Raw genomic sequence first — 13,115 nt, forward strand, 5'->3', positions numbered from 1 at the left:
TTTTTTTGTCATAGTTCCTCTGCCTCATCACAACATCTACAGAACCCATGGCCACTTTTGTTAAAGTCTGCAACATATTCGAAGTTTAGGTATATCTCTGGTGTGGCTTGGTTCCGTTCCCCACCCAAAATCCATGAGTTTTTATATCAGGAGCAACATTTGGAGCGGGTTCCCTTTGGAGATGTGTCCTCCCACCCCGCTTTAGTAGGCAACTGCTTCACATTCAGTGTCAGGCCAGGCAGTAACTCTCCAAAGGCAGAAAAAACTGATTCGTCTGATTATTCCATAGGTAGGTTGTTGTTATATACATTAGGAGTGATTGTTCAGTTCATCTCCCGATCACTGTTCACATTCCTGATTTATTTATTTACAAATTCCCCTAATCATGAAGATTAGTTGTCAACATTCCCCCCCTTAATCTGAAGGGATGTTGGTGAGTCCAAGCATCATTCTGAATCGTTCAAGCTTTTCCTTTCCAAGTGCTTTAGTGAAGATGTCTGCAATTTGCTCATTTGTGGAACAATGACGGAGATGGATTGTTTTGGCCTCAACATGATGTCGAATCAGATGATATTTAGTATTGATATGCTTTGTTCGATCATGGAACTTTGGATTCTTGGCCAACTTTATTGCAGAGGTGTTATCAATCATGAGTGGAGTTGATTGTACTTGTTTTACCTGCAAATCTTCAAGAATTTTCCTAAGCCACACAATTTCTTTCATTGCTTCAACTACTGCCACGTATTCTGCTTCTGTTGTGGAATCTGCTGGAACTGATTGTTTGCGTGATCTCCAGGAGACAGCTCCTCATCCAAGACTCATAGCATATCCTGAAGTAGATACCCCAGTTTCTTTGTCTCCATCGAAGTCTGAATCAGAGTATCCAATCAAGCTGAAGTCGTCCACCTGTGTATACTTGATTCCAAGGTCTTGAGTTCCCTTCAAGTACCTTAGAACTCTTTTTGCAGCAGACCAATGTCCCTCACAAGGCTTTTGCATGAACCTGGAGAGGATTCCAACAGTAAATGAAATGTCTGGTCTGGTAGTAGTGAAGTAGATGAGACTTCCTACAAGCTGTCTATACTTCGTTGCATCCTCAAATTCCTTTCCTTCAATAGATGTGAGCTTTAAGTTTTGTTGCATTGGAGTAGAAAGAGGATTGCACTCTGTCATGCCAAATCTGTTTAACAAATCTCCAATGTATTTCTTTTGAGAAAGAAATATGGATTTTGGATGTTGGGTTACTTCAATGCCAAGATAGTAATGAACATAGCCCAAATCAGTCATTTCAAAGCTTTTCCCCAATTCCTTCTTTATGGATGCAATGTAGCTTTCATTGTTCCCTGTCATTAAAAGATCATCTACATATACTACAAGATACACAACTGTTTTGCCAACTTTCTTGACAAATAAAGTTGCATCATCAAGATCAAAATGATTGAAGTTGAGTTTCAGAAGATGCTCAGTTAGTTTTTCATACCAGGCTCGCGGTGCTTGTTTGAGGCCATACAAGGACTTCACAAGTTTGCATACTTTATGTTCATGTCCTTTCACAGCAAATCCTTCAGGCTGGGACATAAAAACATTCTCTTTTAGATCTCCATTCAAGAATGCAGTTTTTACATCCATTTGATGGACTTTCCAACCGTTCTGAGCTGCTAGTGCAAAGAGTGTCCGGATGGTGGCCCATTTTGCTGTGGGGGCAAAAGTTTCCTCATAATCGACCCCTTCCTTCTGTGCAAAACCTTTTGCCACAAGCCTAGCTTTGTGCTTGTCAAGTGAGCCATCAGCTTTGTACTTGTTCTTGTAGACCCACTTGCAGCCAATTGGTTTGGTTCCAAATGGAGGATCAACCAGCTTCCAAGTGCCATTCTTTATGAGGGCATCATACTCCTTTTGCATCGCTTCTTTCCATTCATCATGAGAAGCAGCTTCTTTGAAGGAAGTTGGTTCAAAATCTGTAGACAAGTTCAATTCACAATCATAAGCAACATCCATATCAACAGGTGAATTAGAGTCATCTACATCACCTCCATTTTGTCGGTTTGAATTTCTGGTTCCTGTTTTTCCAATTTCATCAGGATGAACACTTTCAAGTGTCTTTGTCAGCCACTTTGGGGGACCTTTCTGAGATGGTCCAGGTTGCTCTGTTGATTGAGTTGGGACTGAATCAAGATTGAGTCTCCCAATTCTATCAATTACATCACTTAAAGCATCATCCGTTGTTGGAGTTTCATGCAGAGGAGATTGTTCTTCAAAAGAAGATTCCACATGTTGTTCTAGTATAGGAATCCCCCCTTCAAGATGCGGAATCTGATTATCAAATTCTTGAAATGATTTCGTTGTTGCGAATCTATCCAAGCAATCAAGTTGCCGCTCAACGACATTGTCAGATTTGGATGATTCAAGAAAAATGACATCTCTAGATACAACAAACTTTTTATTTACTTCATCATAGAGGCTAGATACAACAAACTTTTTATTTACTTCATCATAGAGGCGGTATGCTTTAGAGGTGTTTGAATACCCCAGGAAGATACACTTACGACTTCTAGCACCAAGTTTGTTTCTATGTACCTTTGGTATCAAAGCATAACAGGTGGAACCAAAGGCCCTGAGATGTTTTACCGAAGGAACATGTCCATACCACAATTCATAAGGAGTCTTGTTTCTTATAGCATTAGATGGACATCTATTCTTTATATATGCAGCACATAGAACAGCATCAGCCCAAAACATTATCTTTACATTTTTGAAGAGAAGCATGGATCGTACCATATTCAAGATTGTTCTATTCATTCTTTCAGCTACACCATTCTGTTGGGGATTATAAGGCACAGTTGTTTGATGTTTGATCCCATGTTGGCGAAGATAGTGTTGAAATTCATTTGATGTATATTCTTTTCTATTATCAGTGCGAATAGACCCAATACGAGATTGTGCATCATTTTCAATCCATTTATGAAAATTCTTGAATGTTTGAAAAGCATCAGATTTGTTCTTCAATAAATAAACCCAACACATTCTGGTGTAATCATCAATAAATGTCATGATATATTTATTTCCATTTGCAGAAGGAACAGGCATTGGACCACATAAATCTGAATGAATGAGTTCAAGCTTCCTATGTGCTCTTGAATGTGAATCATGAAAAGACTGTTTGCGATGCTAACCTAGAATGCAAGCATCACATTGCTTATGTTTCCTAGGAATTGTAGGCAAACCAGCAACACCATTTTTCTTCAATAAGCCGAGACTGTCATAGTTTAAATGTCCAAATCTAGCATGCCATAATAAACTTGATGGAAGTGTACCTTCTTCATGATGAGAAATATATGAGAAATGTTGTGCATGAGCAGAGGTTCCTTGCAGTTTGAGAAGTCTTTCTTCTTCTATTCCCCTCATGACAAGTGAGTGGTCAGATGCTTTTCTTACCTCAAGCTTTCCATCAAACATATGAATGGAGTGACCTTGCTGGCGGATGTGGACCAAGGACAGCAAGTTTCTCTTGAGTTGTGGGAGATATAGAACATGATCCAGAAGAAAGTCTGGAAGACCAGGCAGTTTAAGCCTGATTGTGCCAAGCCCTGATGGCTTGATTTTTGACTGATCTGCAAAGTATACTGCTCCATCAACATTGTCAGTGAAATCTTCAAAAAAATCTTTTCTATGAGTCATATGACAGGTTGCTCCTAAATCAAGCAACCAATCATTTTTCGAAGAAGCAAGTGAAGCATTAAACAAATCTTCATTTACTCCAATGTTACATTGTGCCTCAATATAGTGAGCGGATTCAGGTGCTTTACCTTTGTCTGTATCATCAGTTTTACCTTTCTGCTGGTTTCTTTTCTGCTCAATTTTGTCCCATGGTAGCTTGCATGTAGAAGCATCATGTGATCCATTTCGTTTGCAGCGAATGCAATGCAGATCTGCCTTTTCTCCTTGAGAATGTCTGCCCCCCCTGCCTCTGAAGTATCTTCCTCTTCCTCTTCGTCCACCTCTTCCTCTTGTAGAATCTTGAGCAGGATGCTTTTCTTTATGAGCAAGGCACACAGTCTCTTCAGAAGATTCAGGCGCTGTCTTCTTTCCAAAGGCTTTCTCTCTTTCAGCAAACTTTTTCACAAGAGAGTCAAAGGTTATATCTTTAAGATTTCCATTTGCTTGTAAAGACTCAAGATAATTGGAGTAGGTAGGATAAAGTGCCTTGAGAAAAGCAATAAGAGGAATATCCAATTCAACCTTAGTGGATTTGATATCATGCATTATAGACTTTACTTCAGATGCAAGAGCAAGAGGATCATTATTTTTCAGTTCAAGAGTGAAGAGTTTAATCATGAGCTGAACAACTTCCAGTGCAGAATGTGAGTCATAGAGTTCTTTCAGCTTTTGTAAAGCTTCAAAGGCAGTTGAATATGATGAAATATGGCGACTCACCTCTTCATTTACAGATGTTGCGATTAATGCATAAGCTTTGTTGTTCTTGTTTTCCCAAATGACAAGTTCTTTCTCTGAGGTAGGCTGTACTGGGTCATTGTCTCCTTCTCCGACACACACTCCTTTCCACAACTCATTGAAGATGAGGGTGTGTTTTATCATCCGGGACCATTCAGGATAGTTCTCCTTGCCAGTGAGAACTATTCCTACCATAGAGATGATTGAATGCATTCTGTAAAAAAAAACTTCTGCTGATAGAAAAAATTCTTCTGCTGATATACAGTGAAATTGTACTCAAAAGGGAAAAAAGATTTCAAATACTTTTATGTACTGTTTCTTCAAATCCCTCCAAGGATCCTCATATAATATATCCACCATATTCCATTCTACAAAAACACATTCTACAAACTATTCAATATATATATATGTTGGTCAATATATATATCATTCAAGCCACAGTTCAATGGGACAACGCATTCAAAACATATGCTGGTCAATATATATATCATTCAAGCCACAGTTCAATGGGACAGCGCATTCAAAACATATGCTGGTCAATATATATATATATATATATATATGTTGGTCAATATATATATCATTCAAGCCACAGTTCAATGGGACAGCGCATTCAAAACATATGCTGGTCAATATATATATATATATATGCTGATCAATATATATATCATTCAAGCCACAGTTCAATGGGATAGCGCATTCAAAACATATGCTGGTCAATATATATATATGTTGGTCAATATATATATCATTCAAGCCACAGTTCAATGGGATAGCGTTAAACAGCGTCCAATAATTCAAACGCATTCAAAACATAAAACGATAATACCACTGCGCATTCAACATTCAAACGTTAATACGACTGCGCATTAATATTCAAGCTTTAATACGACTGCACATTCAAAACGTTGTGACCTTGCCGTCAGCACTGAGAATTTATTTAAACTTTCAAAATTTGCGTTGCAGCCCACATGGGAAAGAAAGGATTCTGTCCAGTTTTCAGCGGCGTACAAGGAGGCTTCTCCGTTCTGGAACTCCCACTTCCACTGGCGATAGCTATGCTCTCTTTCCGAAAAGCCTTCACCAATACGTCAAAGAAATTAAATTAAATGAAGTACTATCTACGATGCGGACGATTATACCTTGACTTCACATTTAAGCCCGCGTACTCAGAATCTGGAATATACAAATGCTTGAAGCAATCATGTGTAAGTTCTAAGGAATTTACAAGTCACCATGGTTCAAGGCATTGTGTGTATGAGAGAATTCGCAACTCGGTCACGTGAGAGCGAAATGAGCTTGGACAGGTCTGCATAGAGGCACCAACGCATCTCTGGGCATGTCAGGCCATCGACAGAGGCAGAGCAGCGCTCAGGACTGAGGCAGTGGCAGACTATTTCAGGACAGAGGCAGTGGCAGCGCTCAGGACAGAGGCAGTGGCAGAGATGAAGGGAGTTACAACTATTTTTAGAACTGGCTCTGATACCATGTCAGGCCAGGCAGTAACTCTCCAAAGGCAGAAAAAACTGATTCGTCTGATTATTCCATAGGTAGGTTGTTGTTATATACATTAGGAGTGATTGTTCAGTTCATCTCCCGATGACTGTTTACATTCCTGATTTATTTATTTACAAATTCCCCCAATCATGAAGATTAGGTGTCAACATTCAGCATAGCAGCATTCGGCTTGTGTTCCTTTGGAGATGTGCCCTCCCACCCCAAGCTATGTAGGCACCTGCTACTTCATCAACAGTCAACACAATAGCATTCGGCTCAAGTTCATTTGGAGACGTGCCCTTCCACCCCAGGCAATATAGGCACCTGCTACTTCATCAACAATTAACATCACATCACATCAACTCCAACAGCATCCAAAAATCATTTTAGTCATGGCTTCACACTTAAACAGCGAGGCGGAAAGCAGGGGATGCTTTCCATCTAAACCGGGAGGAATTGGGCAGCCAGCTGCCTGGCTCATAATGGCAACTTATAAAGCAGAAGGAAACATCTCTTCCTAAAAAGACATAATCATAAAGGAATATCTAATTAGTTAGTTAGCTTTTTCCTATGCAAATCATTTTGGCAACTCATTAGGAAGAAGGCAAATTCTAATAATGTAATCTTTATAAAAAGGCTAGCAAGCCTCATGGTAATACAAGTTAATATATTTGAGTCTTTTTCCCTTATTGTGTATTATTGTGTCCTGATTCACTTGTTTCTGAGTCGAGTTTTTGGAAGATCCAGCTGAGAGATGAGGCTCTCTAAGCCTCACCTCCGATCAATTGCAGATCAGTTTGCACCCAAGAAATGGTGCAACACATGAAGGAGAGTCGGTTGAAGCCTGAAGCAGGTGATCCATTAGATTTGGACATTGAAGAGGAACTTTACTACCAACAAGAGAGTGATGCACTTGAAGAAGAGAGCAAAATGGTAGACAAGAAGCATGCAAGAAGAATTTCATACAACAGTTTGCAGGCCCCATAAAATTGCAGATGAAGAAAAAATGAATGAAGTAAACCAAAACAAACAAAAAACATTGTAGATTGGTGAAGTCATGATAGGCATAATGCCTATACAATAGAGAGAATTTGTTGAAGTACAATCCGAAGGTATGGAGGGTTTGTTGTAGCCGAAAGAAAAAGGAAGCTTTGATTAAGTGTCATGCCGAAGAGAGGAATTTATGGCAAGGATCACTAGTATATGGAAAAATCAAGGGCAGAGGATTCCCTTAACGAAGATGAAAATGGAAATGTTGTAGCAAATAGTGAAGATAGTTAATAACTTAATTGTACGCAGTTCTTACAAACAGAAATAGAGGTACCAAGGAAATAGGTAGTGAAGAGATTGTAGTAGAGAGAATTTGCAATTGCAGCAACAAAGGTAGATAATGAGGATTGCGAGATTGAAGTAATGAGGCAAAGAAAGGCACAACAAGATGAGATGCCTATGGGAAGTAGGTGTTTCCAAATTTGATGATATTGTTAAACTATTTGAAATTACTGACCTGTATGTAGATGATGCAGAGAAAAGTTAGACAATATTTGGACCAAAGAAAAGGATAAGGATCTTCTACAAATGAAATGGTGCAAGAACCAATGTTGCAAATATCATGTCAGTGAATATATCATCAAGGGTTTGAAAATAAACTGATCAGAAAGATCCGCAAAAAATATCAGAAATTATTGCAATATATTAGCAACCATACTTGGACCTGAAAAACTCGAAAAATATTGGAAATGGTCACCTCAAAATCTAGGAAAATATTGGGAAAAATCAGAGATATTTGCAACAGTGGCAAGAACACACTGAAAAATATGAGGTGGAAGATGGGCGTGAAGACAAATTTGAGAAGAGGAGGTTGTATGGTGACGGCTCTTTTGATCGATAAAGTAAGGAAGATCTCGTAAAATAAATGGCTACAACGGATCAGATTATTTATTCTACACCGGATCAGAATCAGATTGTGGAAATTCACCAAGAGTGAAAAGAGTCAAATGGGACTGGCTATGGCAATAATGGTGCAAAAGATATAAATTGGGATATCAATAATCCCTTGAGAAGAAAATTCGTATATGTTAAAAGACAATAAACTCAAGATCATTTGAGCTCTGGATAGATTTATATTTCAATTTATTCTTCATAGCTCTCTGTGCTTGATAAATCCAGAGTTAAAATGGATCTTCCCTGGTGTATACTTCATTCTAACAATTAAAATGGTCCTCTGATCTTTGTCGCTGCAAGCAGCAGGTTATATCATTTGTGGTATCAGAGTATTGTCGGTGGTGTTGTAAAATTTCCCATTCTATGGATGCTTAAAATTTGATTGATGTGTCTGTGGCTATCAGAATATAGTGAGATCGGAGAATTCTTAATGTTGCAAGCCAAGGGAAATTGATGATTTCTGGGCCTACTACATTGCCCCGCATCAACCCAACAGAAAAATTCCTATTCTTAGTCTGTTAATCATCACTGCCATTCTTAGAAAAAACTGTGTGTTACTTAATCCAAAAAAATTGTCTAGAGCCTCGACTGAAAATGCTTCTAGGTGCTTAGCAAGTTTTGTCACAAAGCGATTATTATTAAGCACGTATGCAATGGCAAATATCTTCCTGAATTGGAATTAATAAGCGATTATTATTAAGCACGTATGCAATGGCAAATATCTTCCTGAATTGGAATTAATATGAACGTCTTTTTTATATGTTTCGAAAAACAGAATTTACACCCAGCTCCCTCCATTTGAAACTCATGCCGCCCAGCTAGGAAACACCACAGCGAGAATGGAACCCTGGACAACAGCTTAAAAACACTCTGTCTACCACCATATAACCAATGCCCCTTGGCAATAGATGCAGAAATTCAAAATTATGTGAGTGGAGAAGCCAGTAGCTGGCTAAAGAGAGAACCACAGGCAAACAAAGACGAAAGAAGATCCCACAAAACAAGTGAACCAACACTTGCAATCAAAATTATTATATCAATGACGGATAACAGGGACTATACCGTAAATCCATACGGTATCTCCCAGGGGTTCATCATACATAACATTTTTGTACTACATATCCACTATGTCAGGACTTATACCCAACATAGGTTAGTGTTCATAACTGTGGAGAAATCAATAGAATTGACATAAACTTATCATGTGAACTGTAACAGAATAGAAATTCAAGAGACAGCACAGCTGAACGACAATAATTGATAGAAAGTACTAAAGTTTCAAAGGAGAGAAGTACAAACCCAAGCAACATAAACCTCCTAGTCTGATTGATTGGCTGTGATCCTTCAAATGGCTTGTCGAGCATAAGGATTCCAAGCAACCACGTACAGCTCCAATTCTGATGGATTCTTTGTGATCCTGACTTGTCAAGCACAAGGATTGATATCTGCCAGTTAAAGCAAAGTTAATGATGGGGATGAATAAATACGGCCATATTCAAGACTTTTTCATTAAACACGTCACACATCAATGTTATCGAAGTCAAAATGATATGAAACTGTTTCGAAACTCTCCCATAAAATATTTGATGTTTGCGTCACCTCTGATGTCATTTCGCCTGTACTGTTTTGCCAAATTGATCACCCGTGATGTAATTTCGCCTCTTTTTTAGATCAGAGTGAAATGAATCTACTTTACATTTTGCCTGGTCTGTTTTGCCTAAGTCCGTGATGTCATTTGGCCTCTTTCTTAAATCAGAGTGAGCCTGTTTGGCCTAAATGATCATCATCCGTGATGTCATTTGACCTCTTTCTTAAATCAGAATGCTAAATCTTCAGGAAAGACCCCAAAATTAGTAGAAATTTTTTGGAATGGTAAATTTAAAATTATTTTTTTCCTAAAAATAATATTAAAAATATATATATATATATATTTTTATAATAATTTTTTTATTGGAATTGTAGATTTATTTAAGTATTTAAATATTCAGAAACACATTTTTAATAATATTTAAGATTTTATTAAATTAAATTTTAATTAAGTAAATAAAAGAACAAGTTTTCTATAAGTCACATTAAATTTTTCTTTTCACTCATATTTTCTAATAATATTTTATTTAACAATCAAATGCTAAGCATTTTAAAATATATGTCATTGATGACATTTGTAATGGGTCATACCGAGCTCGCTGGATAGCCAGGTCAAATAATTGTGGCGTATCATATTGTCACGCTTCTTGTTTTTGAAACTAACTTTGAATCTGTCATTGAATATTAATCTGGGTGCAGCCCAGACTTGAATTGAATTAACAGTAGTTGTCACCATTTCTACACTTCTGATATTCTAGAAGCAGCCACCATTAATGGCCTCATGTTGTTTGCCTTCTTGCTTTCTCCGTGTTTAAACAGTCTTGCCTTTTTCTTGGGAAGTGTTTTATTGAGATCAATAATTAAATGAACCATTTGATTGAGAAAGGTGGCATTTCGTTGAACGAAAAATATTCTCAGCTCCGTAGTATCAATGAGAATTTGGGTAGTCTCGATGAAGTTATTTCAGGCAGCGGCTTGAACAGAACCAAATTTCAGAGCGCAGTGCAGATGGGTCGTGGAGCATGGGCGAGTGCAGAGAATAGAGATTTCAGGTAGCGGCTTAAACAAAACCGAATTTCAGAGAGCAGTGCAGGTAAAAGGTAACAGGTTTGGCATTTTACTGTTTACAGGTAACAGGCAGCCTGAACAGGTGGGCAAGCAGAGGACAGGATTTTTTGAACACAGTGGACAGGGAGCGTGAACAAGGTTTTGTGAGCACAAAGCAGTGAGGTAGTTAACTTCTAAATAAGTAAACGTTCAGAACATGGAAAATGCTCAGAAGAGCCAAGGAGTAAAGAGCAAGGAAGTTTCAGATTTTGTGGAAATAAATCATTTGGTTCAAGTCAAAATTGCTTCAACAGACAAAACAGGAAGGTGGATTTGGGTAAACGCAAAGCAATATGAGGGCATTTTAAGGCGTAGGATTGCTCGCCTTAATGAGAAGAAAACCTATCAAGATCAAGAAAAAGAAAAAGAAAATAAATATGAGAAATAAAAATAAAGAAGAATCAATCATTTACAGTCCCACATCTACACCTCTTACTTGGTCATTAGATCTATATGTCCAAGAACTGATGAAGGTCAAAACAAGGCTGGAGATTGTGGAAGCCATAGAACAGAAAAGGGACCGCAAAATTTCAGAGATCATAGTTCCAAAACAATGTCTAATGGAAGGTAATAGAATTTTAAAAGAATAGGTAACAATGTTACAAGAGGCTCTAGAGACAGGGAAACAAGAATGGCAAAGCATGAAAGAAGTAATAACAACAAACAAAGATGTGATAATTTCTAAACAAACTCAAGTAGATACACAGGTATCTCAGCAAACAGACATTTCCAAAGAGAAGGCAAAAATGAACAGTGGGAAAGATAGTCCAAAAGAAATCAAAGCTAGAGCTAAATATGCTAATGGTTACATAAGGACAGAGGAAGAAGAAGATGCAAGTGATCACAGAGCACAGGAAATAGAACAAAAAGAAAGACACGACAGAAAACAAACTTTATTATCAGGGGAATAAGAGATTATGGGAAGAATGAAAATACTCTCAATTTGACAAGAGACTCTCTGAAAGAGAAACTACATTGGAAAGGGCAAATTTGCCAAGAAAGAAGGGTTGGGAGGATATGTGAAGAGAGGCCTCGACCCATAAAAGTCACCATGGCAAGCGTACAAGAAAAATGATAGCTTTTGGGCAAAAAGAAACTCTTGAAAAGCTCATACTTCTTCCTCGATGAAGATTTAACCAAAAAACAACAAGAGGAGAGAAGGGATGAAGTGGAGAAAATTAGAACAGCAAGAAATGAAGGGAAAAGGGCATGGTTGTACAATGGGAAAGTCGTTATTGCAGTGTTTGGGCCTCCAGGAAAATCAGGGTAGCAAGCTGACAGTAAAGAAAAAACAGAGAATTCAATAATAGAGATGAAAACAACAAGAGCAGCATGGACAAAAAGGGTGAAGACTCAAATTTGAGTCTTATGTGCCAAACTACGTAGCAGTCAAATCCTACCCAGGTCTACCTAAGTTTAGTTTGTTGGAATTGTAGAGGTTACTCGTGGAGGAGGGGACCTGGGTTAGGGCCTATTGCGGAAGGTAGAGACATAATTTGTCTCACGGAAACTCATGAGCATGATGGTCGCAAAACTCCTGTGTTTGATAGTTAATTGAAGTTGGCAGTTTGGAACAAGGTAGCAGAAAATGGCAAAGGGTATGGGGGAATACTAGTTTTAGTGAAAGAAAAAGAAGGTCGTCACATTTAGTTAATTAAAGAAGATGCAAATAAACAATATTTATGGTTGAAAATATCAGAGAATGAGAATCACATAAGAATTGCAGCATTCTATTTTGCCCCTCAAGTCTAAAAAACTTACAAAAATAAGTGGCTTGACAGCAAGGATCCATACGCAGCTTTAAAACAAGATATTTATGTGTACTCTCAGCAGGGAGAAGTTCTTTTAGTGGGAGATTTCAATGCTAGAACAACAAATAATCAAGCTAGCATCCCTTGTTGCAAAGAGGATAACAATCCTATTTGGCTCACTGAAGAGGAAAATCCCCAATGGGTAAGGTGTTCAGAAGATGACAAAGTTAGCAATCATTTTGGAGATGAGTTGCTTACACTGTGTGGGGCTTTCAACCTAATTATTTGCAATGGTCTAGATAGATGGAAAAGGTTTGGGAACTTCACTTGCAACACATACAATGGGGCAAGTGTCGTTGACTATGTGATGTGTTCACAAAGCTTAATAGAAAAGATAGATGAAGTTAGTATTGGAGAGCATATTTGGGACTTAAAATTAGAGCATAAACCAATTTTTATAAGGTTATAGTTAGAAGAAAGGCAACATAAGAGGAAAACCCAATGCTCTCAACAACCACTATCAAGGGGCAAAATTCTTCTAACACAAGAAAATGGTACTATCTTCAAAACAATGTTAGAGAGATTAATTCAGAAAGAGAAAACTGGTTTCAAACGCTTCAGCAACCATGAGTTAACAAATATAATCCGAAGTGCACTTGAGAAGTGCAAAAGAGCAAAAAAATAGGAAATACAGAATCAAATTGCTTTCCAGTAGGAATAAATGCTTGGTTTGATGAAGAATGCAAAATGGCAAGAAGAACCTTGAAAAAGGTAGGA

The 13,115-nt window shown here is 37.9% G+C and overlaps 1 protein-coding gene across 2 annotated transcripts in view; it reads right to left on the reverse strand.

The window, feature by feature from the left end:
* LOC149200420 (uncharacterized) overlaps window positions 1–9,409 on the reverse strand; it is a 114,223-nt gene extending 104,814 nt beyond the window's left edge. Inside the window, exon 1 of one of the 2 annotated variants that reach the window (XM_089402732.1) lies at window positions 9,193–9,409. The gene's annotated coding sequence lies outside the window, so the exon portion shown is untranslated. The remainder of the gene's footprint in view (window positions 1–9,192) is intronic. The other variant, XM_089402731.1, reaches the window with a different exon arrangement.
* Between the last annotated feature and the right edge of the window lie 3,706 nt (window positions 9,410–13,115).

Source organism: Pinus tabuliformis, chromosome 2_1 (assembly GCF_031772625.1).
Source record: "Pinus tabuliformis cultivar Carrire ecotype Pingquan chromosome 2_1, CPIR1, whole genome shotgun sequence".
Lineage (NCBI taxonomy): Eukaryota > Viridiplantae > Streptophyta > Pinopsida > Pinales > Pinaceae > Pinus > Pinus tabuliformis.